We start from the raw sequence: 18,733 nt of genomic DNA on the forward strand, positions 1-18,733 counted from the left end.
CTATCCAATCTGAAATGAGATTATATTGAGCTGAGCAGTACAATCACAAATGCCGGTGTTGGAGGTAACAACTGCAGAAATTAAAGCACTGTTTACAATGTGGATGGAAGATAAACCCAAGGACGTGTACAGCGCTGCTGTCTGAGGATATAACTATAAAAGCGATCACAGAAGGCTTCTTTTGATGGGTATCAATCACTCACCCGACCAAGTTGAAAGGAAAATCAAAATACAAAGAACAGACTTTATAAATTACAACAAACGCAGTGGAGTACAGAGAAAAGGTTGCACATTTTTCTGAGGAATTCAGAAGAAATACTGAGCAGCAGCTTGAATTGCATGGGACAGATCGACCTGCAGCAAACAGCACCGAAGAGACCGACACTTGAAGTACTACTACTGTAATATATTATATGTACCGTGTGTGTGTGTTTTTATTGCAGATGTGCTTCGCTTTCGGGTGAATTGTATATAGACTTGCAGAACCGAAGAGACATTTGAAAAGGGAAATATATAAATTCGATTCCCCATTGAACCAGCACATTTTTCAATTATAATAGAAAGCTTCGGCTGCAAAGGGTTAAGATTACTTTCAAAGGAAATACAGAACCGATCAATAGCCTTATGACCACCTGCCTAATATTGTGTAGGTCCCCCGTTTGCCGCCAAAACAGCCCTGACCCGTCGAGGCATTGACTCCACTAGACCTCTGAAGGTGTGCTGTGGTATCTGGCACCAAGACGTTAGCAGCAGATCCTTTAAGTCCTGTAAGTTGCGAGGTGGGGCCTCCATGGATCAGACTTGTTTGTCCAGCACATCCCACAGATGCTCGATTGGATTGAGATCTGGAGAATTTGGAGGCCAAGTCAACACCTTGAACTCGTGATTCATCAGACCAGGCCACCTTCTTCCATTGCTCCGTGGTCCAGTTCTGATGCTCACGTGCCCATTGTAGGCGCTTTCGGCAGTGGACAGGGGTCAGCATGGGCACCCTGACTGGTCTAAGGCTACGCAGCCCCATATGCAACAAACTGCGATGCACTGTGTGTTCTGACACCTTTCTATCAGAACCAGCATTAATTTTTTCAGCAATTTGAGCTAGAGTAGCTCGTTGGATCGGTCCACACAGGCCAGCCTTCGCTCCCCACGTGCATAATGAGCCTTGGACGCCCATGACCGTGTCTCCGGTTCACCGCTTTTCCTTCCTTGGACCACTTTTCATAGGTACTGACCACTGCAGACAACAACCCACAAGAGCTGCAGTTTTGGAGATGCTCTGACCCAGTCGTCTAGCCATCACAATTTGGCCCTTGTCAAAGTCGCCCAGATCCTTATGCTTGCCCATTTTTCCTGCTTCTAACACATCAACTTTGAGGTCAAAATGTTCACTTGCTGCCTAATATATCCCACCTGACAGGTGCCATGATAATGAGATTATCAGTGTTATTCACTTCACCTGTCAGTGGTCATAATGTTATGGCTGATCAGTGTATATATATATATATATATATATATATATATATATATATATATATATATATATATATATATATATATATATCAATATTAATAATAGTTGTGATTATAAATACATCACATATACCTGTAAGCAGACCTAATGTCATGCGTAACTGTTTTGTTTGAGCAGTTTTGTTTAATTCCCGCCATGCATTTTGTTTAGGCCTCCTTTACGCCCATATATGTGAATGCACTCAGGCCTCCTAAAAACGCAAATGTGAACAGGGTCTCTAAAAAAAGCCGGACTAAATTTGAGGCAGCCAACGGCCGGGGTCAATGACTGTAGCACAAATTTTAGTTGATAGGGCCCTGGCAGTGGGGAATACATCCCTACTAACACATGGTGTGAAGCTAAGGAACAAGATTTTACACACTAACACAGTCTGTGCAGCTTTTGGGATGAGTTTTGGGATAAGCCGCAGCTACAGGAGGTGCCTTTATTAATCCCATTATAAAACTCTCAAAGACGCTGATGAGCACCTGTGCTATTACAATCGAGAATGCACACAGAACTCCGCATTTTTAATTTGTTCAGAAACACAAATTTTGACTTTAAACCTGTAATTAAAACTGTGGGAAACTCTCCCCTCTTTCTCGATCACTTTTAAATGGAGACATCTGTTAATAATAAACTGCTTTGCACTATTTTACAAAAAAACACTTTCTCCATTTCAATTGTTCTTGTAAAACACATTTTAATAACGTGAACCTTTAATTTTAGACGGATCAATTGAAATAGGGTGGTAAAAAAAAAAAATCCATAAATTAATAAAACCATAAATAAAATAAAAACAAGAGGCAAGATGCGTTTAACATGAGGTTCCACACAATCACTAATATAGCTTATTTAGTAATGCAGCAATAAACAAAAGGCACATTTGAGGTCAAAGACGAAAATAAACATTTAAATCTATCCTGTAAATCTATCTATCCATAGCCTTGAAAGATGTTAAAGAGTTACAAAAGGGACAGCAGACTGAAAAATAGAGAACGACAAAGATTTCTGCTTAATACATACCACACATTAGTGGATGCTGTTGTAGCAAATTAGAAAAGATGTGGCAGTAAAACACCATCTTTGTAATCTACTCACTGAAAAAAATAAAGAACTGTGCAGAACTCCTGACAATCACAGAGTGTGGAGGTGAATATGGCACCTCACTTGACCTGGTTCAAGTTTGCATCCATTAGTGCCAATCTGACCAATAGAAGGACATTATATGGCAGATTTTTTTCCCACCCATTATTTTTTTAGTTTTTTTTTTTTTTTCAATCTATTATACCAACCCCACCCCTCCTCCTCCTCCTCCTAGGTTCTAGAAGAGCAATAGTTTCCACTGGGTCTGACTGGAAATAATTATAATTCCTTCTAGGAAACAGTGATTACAGCTGACAAATCACTTCAGGCCATTTCTTTTAACGAATAAATAAAACCTGATGTGAGAACAGGGAAACCTCTCCCTGCTCAGACCGTAAACATTTCAACCGGAAAATGTGAGAAAGATTCGCTTATGATAGTTCGCTTATTACCAGTCACAGTTGGGCTATCAAGAGCCACCCTCTACATGGACAAAATCTCTCCAATACCAGTTTTTTGTGCTTAAAATGCAGAGGTTTGCTGCATACTGTAATTCTAAATCTCAAATCCAGGATCTCAGCCTGTGTGTGTTCATTCTTTAAATCAAATATATCCTATTTCAGCAGGTCAGACGTATCATGAGATACTGAACAGAACAGAAGGTTATAATCTCTCTCACATACACAACATATTTGTTTTTGTTTTCTAATAAGAACAAACAAAAATAATCTGAATTACGACTAGTGAATCTCCAAAACAAAGATTACTGCCTGGTTCTCCATTTCATTTTGTAGAGAACAGGATATAAAAATCAGGCAGGATATGAAACCTGCTACCTATCCCCCCAAAAAAAAAAAAATCAAATTAAAAGTTACACTCTAGAATCTACTTAAGTGTGGAGAAGGACTATGGGTCATGCAGCTCTGGATTTCATTTTCCACTGCAGGCAGAGCAACACTGTTCTCCATCCCTCTCTGGCACACATTTCAGGCATTGTTCAAAGCACTTCCATTTTGCTGATTGTCTGGACCTCTTCAAAGATCTGCAGGGTTGGAGAAGGCTGGCACACAGTCAGCCCTGGCCCTACATGGACAGGGATATTTTCCATTGCGACTGAGCACTTTGTGTACTAATGAGATCACTTCCATGCCACCGCTTATCAGGAGTGGAGACTGGCACTGTGTGGCCTGAATCCACCAGGGGTGTTAAAGCAGAGGAAGCGACCCCACAGCCCTGCTGAGGAGCTCTGTAAGTTGCTGACAGACTGACCAACTGACACACCAGTTTCTTAAAGTTTTACCTGTCTTGTGCAATAGAGGAAACCAAGATTTCTTTCAACAAAGCAGCTTGAAATTAACTGAAACATCTCCTTGACATTTCTGAACATGTACAGACATAACTCAGAACTAATAGCCCAGTAGGGAAAAGAGCTTGTTAATTTAGTTTAGAAAACCCATACATTCCCGGTTCATCACGTATACAATAACAGATGTCAACATAATTAACCAATACCAAGCACTTAAAGGAGAGCAACAGCAATAGCAATGATGAAGTGATGCAATGCCAGTGCACTGAAACATTCACTTAAGTTACAAAATGAATGGCTACTTCCAATCCGACCAATTTGAAAGAACGCCCCGTTTCACCCAGCCAGCACACCAGTTCCTTAGAGCAGTAAGAGCGTTTTATTCTATGTGTATTTAAAACCTGGATAACTCCTTGCTGAATTCCATACTATTGCTGCACTCACAACTGTAAAATTGATTCAGAAGGCTATTGCTTTTATGCAATGGAATGGAATGGAGCAGTGATCTCTTTTTGAAGGTCTGCAGTCACACTTTCACAACATTGTAAAACTGGCCCAGCGATACTTGTCTGTTGTTCCCCACTCTGTTGATGCTAAGAAAAGCATTTCGGCACATGGGCATGTTCTTACAGCTTTTTCAAAAATATGGATTGGACTGGATTGTATACAGCTCTGGAAAAAATTAAGATACCACTGCAAAATTATTTGTTTCTCTGGTTTTACTATTTATAGGTATGTGTTTGGGTAAAATGAACATTTTTGTTTTAATCTATAAACTACTGACAACATTTCTCCCAAATTCCAAATCAAAATACTGTCATTTAAAGCATTTATTTGCAGAAAATGACAACTGGTCAAAATTACAAAAAAGATGCAGTGTTGTCAATGCAACGAAAATAAGTTCATGTTCATTTTTAAACATAATACTAATATTTTAACTTCAGAAATCAATATTTGGTGGAATAACCCTGATTTTCAATCACAGCTTTCATGCGTCTTGGCATGCTCTCCACCAGTCTTTCACATTGATGTTGGGTGACTTTATGCCACTCCTGGTGCAATAATTCAAGCAGCTCAGCTTTGTTTGATGGCTTGTGACCATCCATCTTCCTCTTGAACTGGTGGTCCTCCATCCACACCTTGATTGATCTGGCTGTGTGGCATGGAGTATTGTCCTGCTGGAAAAAACAATCCTCAGAAGGAAGCAAGTTTTCTTCCAGGACAACCTTGTATGTGGCTTGATTCTTGCGTCCTTCACAAAGACAAATCTGCCTGTCTAAGCATTAGACGACCAGGTGTTGGGCAATGCAGAAAATTGGACTCATCAGAGAACATGACCTTATTCCAGTCCTCTACGGTCCAATGATTATGGTCTTTTGCAAACCTCAGCCTGGCTCTTTGCTTCTCATTGATAAAGGGCTTTTTTCTAGCTTTTCACAACTTCAGCCCTGACCCTAAGAGATTGTTTCGAATCGTGCTCGCCGTGCACTTCACCCTAGTTGCCGTTTGCCATTCTTTTTGTAGGTCACTTGATGCCATCCTACGGTTGGTGACATTCAAATGAGTTGGCAGTCATCCCCATCAGTGGAGAGTCATTTTCACCCTCTGCCGGTCTGTAGCTTTGTTGTCCCCAATGTCTGCTGCTTGACCTTGTTCTTTTGAAATGCTGTCTTGGATGGAAGCAACCCGACGCTCACTGTATCCCTCTGCCAGTTAAGTCAGAATTGAACCCTTCTTTTCCTCACTCAAAACTTTCCTTTTCAACTCTTTTGGCATAGTCAATAGTTATTTTTTGATTCCACTTACTTTTGAGGTACTACTAGCACTGTTTTTGCCATCCAGCTGGTCCTATTGCAAGAGGATAGTGATGACCACAGCAGTGTTTTTTATACTTTTCCTTGTTAAATAAGATTTGGTTCAGGTGATCACCTAATCAGTACCTCAGTAGTAATCAGTAGAGATGCTGATTTAAGAAAAAAATGCAATGGTCTCAATTTTTTCCAGAGCTGTATATTGTGACACCATGCGTGGAATAGTTGCAAATGGGAGATGAGGATAAAGTTTAAATTTCCTGACACTCAGCTCCGTCAGGAAAGATATATGACATTCCCAGCCATGATCCCCAGACACACATAGCTCTCAGGCCCTTAATTATGACCTCTGCTCTTCTGCCATTTAATGATTACTGCTAGAAATACATGGGCAACATCCATAATGAAGATTGATGAATTTATGCTAAAATGGAGATTCAGTTTAAACCAAGTATAGTTGGCTTAAAATACAATACGGATGATCGTATTTTTACTACCCACTAAATCAGGAGACAGAAAACAAAAAACAACCATTGAAAATAGCTTTCCTAATAAATACACCACCCCCTCATAATATAATCACCCCTCACTATACCGCCGATTTGGATATATCACAGTTGGCTCCCTCTTTTTATAGTCAAGATGTGAATGCCTCTGAATATAATTAACCTCATTATTTTTTAACCAAATTGTTGTTGTGATATACATTACAGGCTACTGTTACATGTAGTATAGGAGGCTTGTGCAATGTGTTACTTTTACAGTTTGACCTAATCTATTGTATTTAGTGATTACACATTCTCATCTGTAAAGCAATAGTGTAGAATTTTAAAATGCACAGTACAGTATTATGGTTACATTATGCACTGTATTATGTTCCTATTTCTTGATGTATTGCTGCCGTTTATAATTTCTGAGGCCTGCAACAAAACATAAGTTATATCCTTGTGTATATAACTTTTTTTTTTTTATTGGACCCGCAAGACGAGTGATATATAAAGGGGGTAAATAGATCAAATGCCATGATTTTTAACAACTTTAAGTCGATACAGTTATTTACTGCCTTGTGTAAAGTTCATGTTAGATTGGCCATAATTTCTGCTGAAACATGCACTTCTTGAGTTTCAGCTTACGACATGCATTTGTATAAAGTTTTACAGAAATAAGTGTGTTTTACGCAAAAATCAGGGTCAAAAAAGTATAACCAAAAAAAAAAAAAAAAAAAAAGTGCTGTTCATCTTAGTCCAATGTTTAGACAAAGTAAATGCAAACTTCATTAGCCCATAAAACATACTTTAATCTAACCATGTAAAGCATTCTTTAATTATATTTTTTCAAGAACAGAAACTGTTCTTTGTTAATACACACCACAAAAGCAATTCAAAGCTCTGTGCTTTAATGGAAAGCTTGTACTGTATTGTGTTAGAAGCCAAATGTAATTGATATTCCAGTACATCATGTTGCTTGTCTTTTCCTTTCTGGTTTTAATGGCCTGGGACTCCCTCTTCCACCTTCACAAACAACACTACAAACTCAGAGAAGTTTCCAGTTCCCAAAAAGGATCAGATACCAGTCTACCAGGCTGTGGTGCTTTCCTCACTCAACACGTGCCTGCCTGATTGACAGTCCCTTCCATCTCTGGAAAGAAAGTAATTGTACAATCCAATTACAGGACAACTTCCCACAATGCTGTGCTTAAAGCTGACTGACAGTTTTAAGTGCCCATCTGGGTAGTCAAAAGCTGCAGTAAACTTTAACCTTGGTATTACTGGATTACATTTACATCAACACACACATATTTCCCTGGCCAGTCATCCTGTACAGGACCATGTCAGTAAATGTGTTTGCCTTGGAGTAGCAGCCCTGTACGGAATCAACAGATCAGAACAAACCTATTGATTTGATGTCCTCAAAGATTAGCCATTACAACATTTTTGTATTTAAGCTGCGAGCGGCAGATTAAAAACTGCTTGTGACAATTGCTGAATGGTTACTGGACGGGCAGTAACAAGGCTCTGCTGGCTGATGAACTGACAGGAAAATCAATACTAAACTCTCTTTAATCCTGCCGAAAGTCAGTGCTCATTAGAGATAAAGCAGACCCCTGCTTTCAGACTCCAGAACAACACCTCAGTAAACTACTACTCACATACAAAGGTATTTATGCTCAATGAAATACATTTGTTAAAATCATGATCTGATTTGTATTATTTATTATTTTATTTTTGACAGTATGTTCAGGACAAGGTAAGCGAAAAAGGCTATGTAACATTTGACATGATCCACTGCTTTTATCAACTTTATAGACTGCAACAATTGGACAGATACCCCTTTACGACTTGCATATTCGAACCGAGCCAGAACCAGGCTCTGCACATTAAAATTCATTGTGAATTTTCGGCCCTTAAAAAAGTTGGGTATTTAGGAGAGCTTATGAACTGCGGAAGGAGAGGAAGGTGTGTGCTGATTAGGCCTACCGTTTACCTGGATATCGACCTTTACCTTTTTACACTCTGCTTTGGAACTCAACCTGAACCGGACTACGACCCTGATTACGTCTTTAGACCCCCAATTTCCAATATCAAGTACAAAACAACATGAAGACCGGATTTTTGTCTGATTGTTTTGAGAATACAAGTAGTGGCCCGATCATAGCTAGGACCCTACTTGTGTTAACAGTGTTAGCTAGTGCCAAGACCTGGCCTATGGTTTATTTGACTTTGTACAGCCTTTTGTAAAACTTCCCCATTGTTTTCCACAGGCGTGAGACTTACAACCCAGATCCCTGGGCATGCATGCCCCACACCAAGACCTGAAATTCACTATCAAAAATAGATAGTCTTAACTCTAATCTGTATCACAATATATAAGAAATCACCAGAAAAGCAGCAATCTACTTTCACTGAATCACTGAAACAATGTCAATAGACTGCTCCTAGGAATTCTGTTTGGGTATTTGGTTTTATGGGTACCAACTATGATGTGAAATATTCAGTTTAAAACTTACCACAGTCTTAACTCTGAGGTTTCCAGAACACAAATGTTTAACACCAGCACTGTCCAAGAGTCGTGGCACCTGTGAAAACCAAAGACACAGTTAATCTGCTGCCTTCTCCATTAAACGCCTGCACCTAGACAGCTTCCTTTAATTTCACTGGAACTAAAAGCTCAGTAGCAATTACAATACAACAAGTATCAAAATACACTCAGAAATTCAAATTCAAACCTCTACTTATCAAGTACAATAATAAATATCACTGCGTACTGTAAAAGTGTCATAAGATGCATATAACATCTCAGTTTGGGCACATGTTCCTCCTTTCCTTTGTCCTCCATTTTTAATTTGAAAATTTCAGATAATCAATTTTAGGATTTTGCGGTATTGTAATAAACATAAAAAGTGATTATAGCTTTTGATAGTAAGTATGGAACAGAACTTGTCCGGTGACATTAGAGGTGCGAAGTTAAAATGGAGCGAAAGTGTAGTGATTTTCAAATTCTATCCTCCTTTACACAACTAATCAGCAGAAGGGGATCCTTCAGATCAAACATGAATTAAGGTCTGGATTTTACATTCAGTCCCAAGACCCTAACTGCAGAAGATTTTTGCACAAGTTCATTTAGATTTAGCGTTTATTTATTATTTAAACATGGACATTTATTTTACAGACTTTAAATCTGCAATATACTCTGCATTCTTCACATTCAAGTTAGAAAGCATAAGAAATAACCATTGTATTGACATGCCATGACAATGTCAGACTAATATACATTTCAGTGGACAAGTGAACAGTTGCAAGTACAAAATTACAAAAGACACCCTGTACTATTTCTCCTTGTGGGTTTCCACTTTCACCTCACTACACAGATGCAATACCATCTTCATCTGCAGGGATAACCGTCTTACAAAATATCACTATGCAGGCAGAATTAATTTTTAGCATCCCCTCTGATGCAATACATTTTAAAAACATTACCCTGGCAGTGTTTAAATCCCACTGCAATGTGCGCCACGTTTCATTGCGAGCTCTGAATTCGTCCCTCTCCTTTCATCAGGCCTCCACAGCTCGTTTGAAATTTACATGCAGCAGCTTTAGCAGATTCTGATCAGTTGAGTGAGATCACTGTCTCTGGCAGCACTAAGGATGCTTAGGGGGCTTTTAATGAAAATAAATTAATAAATAACAGGGCAAAGGAAGGGTACCTCTATGGGATATTAGTACATTTAATTGGCCCCGTTACACTGTAAAGTTTGGTTTACAAACACATTGTCTTGGCAGATAATGACACCCTGGGATGTCTGCCCACTTCCTATACATGTAGGGGCTAACGACTGCACAGTCTTCCGCCAATCTAAGGGCTCTTTGTGAAGTCGCACCTGCTGGGAGGGCTTCCTTAATTGCATCCTCTCAAAATGTCACCAAACAAAATTAGCTGCCTTTCCTGTGATTTGAAACATAAATAAGGCAGGTGCCTACATTTTAAGTGCTTGTCCTGACCTTGGACAGGACAATTCTGGGGCAGATGTATTTTCCTGGCCAGGGACTTGGCCAGCACTCTGCAGAGACCTAGCACTGCAGTGACAGCACGGCCCAGCACTAATAGAGGCAACAGCTCAGCACTGCATGATAATGCCATCACTCATTTAACCCTTCCAGGACTACAGCGCGTGCTGAAATTTGTCCCTGTCACATTGCTAGAGGACTACAGGGCCAATTTTCGACACAAACTTGCATCACAACAAACTGTCTTAACCAATAGCAGAGAGATCTGTTGTGAGTATTAACCAATCAAAAAGCTCTTAAAACAAACAATAGCAGTTATGACAGCTATTTGGAAAAGCGGGAGGGGGTGAAGGTACAGAATAAGACATTTCTAGTTTATTTCAGCTAGTCAACCTAAATGTCAGAATCCCGTTTTCAACCTAACAGAACTGACACAAAAGAAAAACGCTAAGATTAAAATATACACAGAATTAATAGTCCGAGATGTATTCAACATGGCAAACCCGACCGGCTGATTTCTTAGCAAAGGAGAAAACACATCTGCACTGAGTTGAAAACATGCATTAACAATCAATGCAAAGTAAGCAATGTACCTATATTATGATTATTATGAATACATATTACTGGGTCATAATGACAACAATATTTATCAGTACATTTGAAGATGCTTTTATATTTAGTCAACACATAACACAAGCCGACCGGCTGATTTACTTTGGTTTTGTTTTGTTTGTTGTTCTTGCAAAACTGATGATATCTCGAATACTTATTTGTAAACATCTGTGATTTTTTGTATTTTAAAAAGAACATTCTGGGGATTCATATAAGATTTCTTGTAAGTGTTTATAAGCCAAGTTAATTTTGTAAACATTGTTTTTGTAAAAATGGTGTCTGTATAACTTTTGCCAATGCACATTTCTGTATTAATTAAAAAAATAAACGAATAATATAAAGAATTAAAAACTTCAATGTTTATCAATTATATTAATTTATGTAAAATTATGTAATTTGCTATACCAAGCACTGTGATTTGTGTGAGAACGCTGTAGTCCTGACATGTAGGGCAATGCTGGGAGCTTATTGCTCTGAGGGTTAAAAATCATACATATATAAAAATCACCACATTCATATTCTCTGTATGTATGGCAGATCGCGAGAGAAGCATGCAAAACAATTTAATATTAAAATTACAGGCACAACACACGTTGGCCTCTGAGATGATTTCCCTTAAATTATCCTAAAATAGCCCCAACAATAACATTGCTGCTTCTGGATTTCAAAGACCTCGGCTGCGATATCCAGCCTCATTACAACAAAATTGCAGAATGTTAATTTTTGCAGCGTTAATCATGGAGTGGACAGCATTGTACAGCCGCAGAGCTACCACTCACCTTGAGCTATTTCATGCTTTAGGGAGCTTTCAATAATACATTTAGTCTTTCCAGAAGAAGCTTTTGGACTAAACACTAAACCACTGTCCCAGATTATGCCAATAGGGTAATTTTCAGCTATTATTTAAAATTTGTCATATTTCCTTTTTTTCTGAACTCCTCTGGGTTACAGATTACTATACCACAGACACTAGAAATCTCTTGTTAATTAATTACCCAATTAAAATGGCTTCTGCTCTCTCCTTGATTAACTTTAACACATGGGATCCACTGCCTTTACCTTTGTAACTAGTTCACTGAAACTCATTGGTCTGGCTGTACTAGTGGAGGCAGTATTGTTATCTGTCTCAGATTCCACATCCTGTGACAGGAAGTTCTGGACCTCCTCCAAGACAGACTGGTGACTTTTGTTCCATTTCATGATGCCGTAGAGACAGGCTACCTCTTGCTGTGTGGTGTGGTATGAGTTTAAAAATTACTGGAAGTCCCCTCACTTTTTGATACTTGGAACCAAAAAATGGCTTCTGGGTTTTGAAAACATATAACCCCACTAGTAGACAAAAGCAATTGTGTGTCTCAAGACTACGGCAGATTTGGGCAGACTTTTACATCAGGTCGGCACAAAAGCCCTTCCTCAAGGGTTGCAATGAACGTCATAGTTTTTGATCATTGCATGTACCTAATAATACACTCCGTTGGTGTAAAGTTCCATCTTCCAAGGTCAATAGCAGGCAATGGATTAGAGACCTATATCACACTTATTAGGCCGGCCCTGGGCCACCTCAAATTTAGTTCTATTTTTTTTTAGAGACCCCGTTCACAGTTGCAGTTTTAGGAGGCCTAAGTGCGTTCACATATGCGGGCGAAAAGGAGTCCTAAACGAAATGCTTGGCGTGAATTAAACAAATCTGCTCAAACAAACCAGTTACGCATGACATTAGGTCTGCTTACAGGTGTATGCAATGTATTTATAATCACAACTTATTAATATTTATATATATCGGCTATTGATCGGTTCTATATTTGCTTTGAAAGTAATCTTAACCCTTTGCAGCCGAAGCTTTCTAATATCATTTAAAAATGTGCTGGTTCAATGGGGAACCGAATTCATATATTTCTCTTTTCAAATGCCTATCTTCGGTTCTGCAAGTCTAAAAGTGCCGTTATACAATTCACCCGAAAGTGAAGCACATTTAGTAGGACATCTACATTAAATCACAAAAAATCATATGCATTAGTTATCAATAGCCTAATTGAAATTTATAATCTGAAAATGTGTATTAAATACACACACACATACAGTACATATATTATAGTAGTAGTACTTCAAAAGTGTCTTCGATGCGGTTTGCTGCAGGTTGATCTGTCCCATGCAACCCAAGCTGCTCCTCAGTACTTCTTCTCAGAGTTCCTCGGATAAATGTGCAACCTTTTCTCTGGACTCCACTGTGTTTGTTGTCATTTTCAAAGTCTGATCTTTGCATTTTATTTTCCTTTTAACTTGGTCAGGCGAATGATTGATACCCATCAAAAGAAGCCTTCTGTGATCACTTCTGTAGTTACATCTTCGACAGCAGTGCTCGTACACTTCCTTCGGTTTCTTTAACTATCTTTCATCCAAATTGTAAACAGTGCTTTAATTTCTGCATCTTTCCAGTTGTTACCTCCAACGCCGGCATTTGTAATTGTACTGCTCAGTTCAATATAATCGCATATCGGATTGGATAGTAAACAGCTATGCACTGTTTTGAATGGAAACCTGCTTCAGTTAAATTTATATTGTTTTAATGCAAAATTCGGATAAGTGAATAAAGTTACCAGGTCCCGTTCATAATTTCACAATTCAATTTTCAGGTGTAAAATGCATACTGTTAAATTCCAGACTTCAATCATACTTAGTACAAGAAAAAACAATAGCAAGTTTACCAGCTACACACACTTATTTTAAATTTACCGAGCCTATACTTCTTTAATACAGTGCATCTGGAAAGTATTCACAGCGCTTAACTTTTTCCACATTTTGTTATGTTACAGCCTTATTCCAAAATTGATTAAATTCAATATTTTCCTCAAAATTCTACAAACAATACCCCATAATGACAACGTGAAAGAAGTTTTTTTGAAATCTTTGCAAATTTATTAAAAATAAAAAACAAAAAAAGCACATGTTCATAAGTATTCACAGCCTTTGCCATGACACTCAAAATTGAGCTCAGGTGCATCCTGTTTCCACTGATCATCCTTGAGATGTTTCTACAACTTGATTGGAGTCCACCTGTGGTAAATTCAGTTGATTGGACATGATTTGGAAAGGCACACACCTGTCTATATAAGGTCCCACAGTTAACAGTGCATGTCAGAGCACAAACCAAGCCATGAAGTCCAAGGAATTGTCTGTAGACCTTCGAGACAGGATTGTATCGAGGCACAGATCTGGGGAAGGGTACAGAAAAATTTCTGCAGCATTGAAGGTCCTAATGAGCACAGTTGCCTCCATCATCCGTAAATGGAAGAAGTTTGGAACAACCAGGACTCTTCCTAGAGCTGGCATCCAGCCAAACTGAGCGATTGGGGGAGAAGGGCCTTAGTCAGGGAGGTGACCAAGAACCCGATGGTCACTCTGACAGAGCTCCAGTGTGTCTCTGTGGAGAGAGGAGAACCTTCCAGAAGAACAACCATCTCTGCACCACTCCAACGATCAGGCCTGTATGGTAGAGTGGCCAGACGGAAGCCACTCCTCAGTAAAAGGCACATGACAGCCCGCCTGGAGTTTGCCAAAAGGCACCTGAAGGACTCTCAAACCATGAGAAACAAAATTCTCTGGTCTGATGAAACAAAGATTGAACTCATGTCTGGAGGAAACCAGGCACTGCTCATCACCTGGCCAATACCATCCCTACAGTGAAACATGGTGGTGGCAGCATCATGTTGTGGGGATGTTTTTCAGCGGCAGGAACTGGGAGACTAGTCAGGATCGAGGGAAAGATTAATGCAGCAATGTACAGAGACATCCTTGATGAAAACCTGCTCCAGAGCACTCTGGACCTCAGACTGGGGCGAAGGTTCATCTTCCAACAGGACAACGACCCTAAGCACACAGCCAAGGTAACAAAGGAGTGGCTACAGGACAACTCTGTGAATGTCCTTGAGTGGCCCAGCCAGAGCCCAGACTTGAACCTGATTGAACATCTCTGGAGAGATCTGAAAATGGCTGTGCACCGACGCTCCCCATCCAACCTGATGGAGCTTGAGAGGTCCTACAAAGAAGAAAGGGAGAAACTGCCCAAAAATAGGTGTGCCAAGCTTGTAGCATCATACTCAAAAAGACTTGAGGCTGTAATTGGTGCCAAAGGTGCTTCAACAAAGTATTGAGCAAAGGCTGTGAATACTTATGTGCATGTGCTTTTTATGTTTTTTATTTTTAGTAAATTTGCAAAGATTTCAAACAAACTTCTTTCACGTTGTCATTATGGGGTATTGTTTGTAGAATTTTGAGGGAAATAATGAATTTAATTAATTTTGGAATAAGGCTGTAACATAACAAAATGTGGAAAAAGTGAAGCACTGTGAATACTTTCTGGATGCACTGTATATATAAAGATGTGTGCTAGTGAAATGTATCTGTACATTTAAGGCTATAGATTGATATGACATTCAAACAATAGACAGAAAATACTGTTTGTCTTGTGAAGTCGTGTAAGCCTTTTTGGTGCCTGTATTTACGTCTGCGTTGGCGAGAAGCGGCGTCTCCTTTGAATCAGACACGTGAGTCTCTGGGGGTGTGGCTTGAGTTGCGTCACACATTGACGCTTTCCACCCGGCCCAGGGCCCGGGCCCGGGCCCATTCATATTTACATTTAGGTCGCCTTTCTGCCGCCTCCAAGGATTTAGGCCGGGTCAAAAAACTGGACTCGTTTTCACCCGGCCCAAGGCCGCCTTAAAACTATGACCCCCATTCACACATGAGTTAAGGCGGCCCTGGGCCGGCCTAAATCTCAAATGTGAACGGGGTCTTAGTTCAGAAACCTCCGATATGTAAACTGACAGGATGCCCCCTGGTTTCACCCACATCAAACAAATAGTCTAGGCCCAGGAAGTTAACAAAAGCAGCTAAGCTCAAAGGTTATTGTTTGCTTATGTAATGTACAGTGGCGGTTACCTTGACAGCAGCGATAAATTAGCTCCAGCTACAGTTAGAATCTCTCTCACTGAGCTAACCCTGCACAACCTGTCAAAATCGTAAAGTGGCTACACTCAGTCAGACCAACTTTAAATGGTTACACCTCATATTCAATTACAATACAAAAGGTTTTAAATATTTTACATATGGTGACAAACAGCTGAAACCTTTAACTTTTTTTTTTTTTAATTCTGTTTTTCTGGATTTCTTCTGTTTTGTGGTCTGTTGCTGATCATTTATTTGCAGTCCTTAGAGGGCAGCAAAGAGCATAATAAAAATAATGCCATATTGGGATAAAAGATCAGCCGCTATGGATTTTTTTTTGCATGTGACTGAAAGTGTAAAAATAAAATCTTGAATGCATTTCTCTATTACCATATGTATTTTATATATTATAAATTATAAATATGGGATGTGGATGACATATTTTGACTATCGATAATTCCACAGCTGTTGTCCATGACTACTCTAATAGTCACCACCACCACCCCCATTCAAAATGCAACATACATAAAATGCGAAATAATGCAATGTGACAATTTTTGCAATTGCAAAAAGTTCTGAACTTTTTTTAAGGAAATGTCACAATAACAGCAGCAGTAAGCAGACCTGTCAACTCTCAAGCATCTTGTGTCTAACTCTCATACTATTGTTGTTTCATGATATTGTCAACTTTTTTTGTCACAATTTCAAATTAACTATAAAGGTTGCGAGTATCTGTTTATAAAGGAATATTCTGCAATTACAGTTGTTACTGACCAACCAAAATGTTTTTCTATCATTTTTTATTAATTTAATTTTCATATAATAGTTTAGCAATGTGAACTGCAATGAAAATGCCTTAACATTGTCCTTGTTGCAATGTTTTCCGGTCAGCAAAATACAAAATGTATTAGACTATCTAGCTAATTTATACAATCTACTTAACTAAACAACTTACTCTTCCACGTTTCCAAACCACCCTCAACATATTATTACTCAATTTCTTAGCAGACAATTGTTACAAGATATCACATTTAGTTTTTATATTTACCCATTTATACAGCTGGGCATTTACTGGAGAAATGTAGGTAAAGTACCTTGTTCAAGGGTACAACAGCAGTGCACCCACCTGGGATTGAACAATGTTCAACATAATGCTATGTATTTGTTGCAGTCTTCTTCCTTTTCAAGGTCAAAGGGCCTGCTCAGCATTTTTATGCATGCCACAGAGCATGATAGGATGTTCATTGCATAATTGTATCATGCAGTACACCTGTTTGGACGCATCTGCAATCGTTATGTTCCTCCACTTATTTATTCAGGTTTTTCATTTAATTTGTCACCCGTCTGTATGTATACATACATACATACATGCACACATACATATTAGGGGTGGGTGGTATTCCAGTATGAATGTGAATACTGGTATGACGTGGTGCCATTATATGGATTTTGTCATATTGTGGATATTGTGATATAATATATAATATATAATAAAATATAATATTGTTTTATTCATAATTTCAGTCAAGTGATACAGTATAAATAAATCATAAAACATACAGTACATTTTCAATCCAATAGCTATATAAAGAAGGGTTATTAAGCCTATGAATGTTTCTGTGCAGAATAACCAAAGTCTGCTTGTCACACCCTGTGTACATGTAGCTTTACAAAGTTACAGTTTAAAAGATAACATTGTAATCACTGGTATTTTTTTATTTTTTTTTTACAGATCCAAAAAGTTATTTTCCATGAAGCATTGTTTTCATTTTCTCTTTACACCCTGGGTAATTTCAAATATTTTCATATTAAATTTTACTTTATACTTATTTAATCCATATACCTTTATGTATGTTATGTGCGTGCACAGTTTTGCAATAGAAAATCATTTGCACAATAAAAAAATACTATGTCCAATGCCTCACCTTTTCTGGTTTTATAAGGTTAAAAGGAATATTTTGTCATTTATTATTAATTCTTATTAATTATTAATATAATTTGAAGGGCTCATGAAATTACATTCCTTTTTTTGTATATCCTGATATATCGGCTATCGTCCGGAAAATATTGTGATATTAATTTCAGTTCATATCGCTCACCCCTAATGTGTATTATATACAGTTGTGAGAAAAAGTTTGTGAACCCTTTCAAATTACCTGGAAACCTGCATAAATAGCTCCTACAATATAGTCTGATCTTCATCTAAGTCATAACAATAGTGATTTAACAAACACATGAACATTTGTACTTTTACATGTCTTTATTGAACACATTGTTCAAACAGCATAGGCTGGAAAAAGTATGTGAACCTCTAGGATAATGACTTCTTTGAAAGTGGATTATTGAAGAGAGGTGTTCCAATCAATAACATTCAGGTGTGGGTTAGAGGTGCAATACCATATAAAAACCCAAAAAAGTTTGGTTAACAACAAAGTCTGCCCCTCAAAACAGAGATCTGTTGAAATAGAATATGGCCAGGTCAAAAGAAATTTCAGAAGAGCTGTTGAGGCTCATAAGGCTAGAAAAGGCTACAAAAGCATTTGCAAAGAATTGGGCCTCCATCAGTCTACAGTCAGACATGTATACAAATGGTGAAAATTCAGCGCCACTGCTACTTTCCCTAGGAGTGGGCGCCTTGCAAAGTTCACAGCAAGAGCATGTCGTATAATGGTCAAGGAGGTGATAATGAATCCATAGGTAACAGCTAAGGATCTGCAGGCATACCTTGCACTTTCTAACATCTGTGTCCATGAGTCCACAATCAGAAAGACACTACACAAGAGTGGTATTCATGGGAGGATACTACAGAGGAAACCACTGCTCTCCCAAAAAAACCCATTGCTGCCTGTCTCAGTTTTGCCAAAAACCACCTGGATTAGAGGCCTGATTAATCGGGGCTGATAACAGCTTTTTGAAACTATCAGCAATTGTCAAAAATGAACACCGATAATGGCCGATA

The 18,733-nt window shown here is 38.6% G+C and overlaps 1 protein-coding gene across 3 annotated transcripts in view; it reads right to left on the reverse strand.

Annotated features, from left to right (window-relative positions):
* tbl1xr1a (TBL1X/Y related 1a) overlaps nucleotides 1-18,733 on the reverse strand; it is a 145,060-nt gene that overhangs the window by 23,657 nt on the left and 102,670 nt on the right. For 2 of the 3 annotated variants that reach the window (XM_066708852.1, XM_066708851.1), the window contains one exon: nucleotides 8,721-8,789. The exons of the other annotated variant lie outside the window; for it this stretch is intronic. The gene's annotated coding sequence lies outside the window, so the exon portion shown is untranslated. The remainder of the gene's footprint in view (nucleotides 1-8,720; nucleotides 8,790-18,733) is intronic. 3 annotated transcript variants of the gene reach the window in all.

The sequence above is a fragment of the Amia ocellicauda genome, chromosome 7 (assembly GCF_036373705.1).
Source record: "Amia ocellicauda isolate fAmiCal2 chromosome 7, fAmiCal2.hap1, whole genome shotgun sequence".
In the NCBI taxonomy this organism is placed as follows: Eukaryota; Metazoa; Chordata; class Actinopteri; order Amiiformes; family Amiidae; genus Amia; species Amia ocellicauda.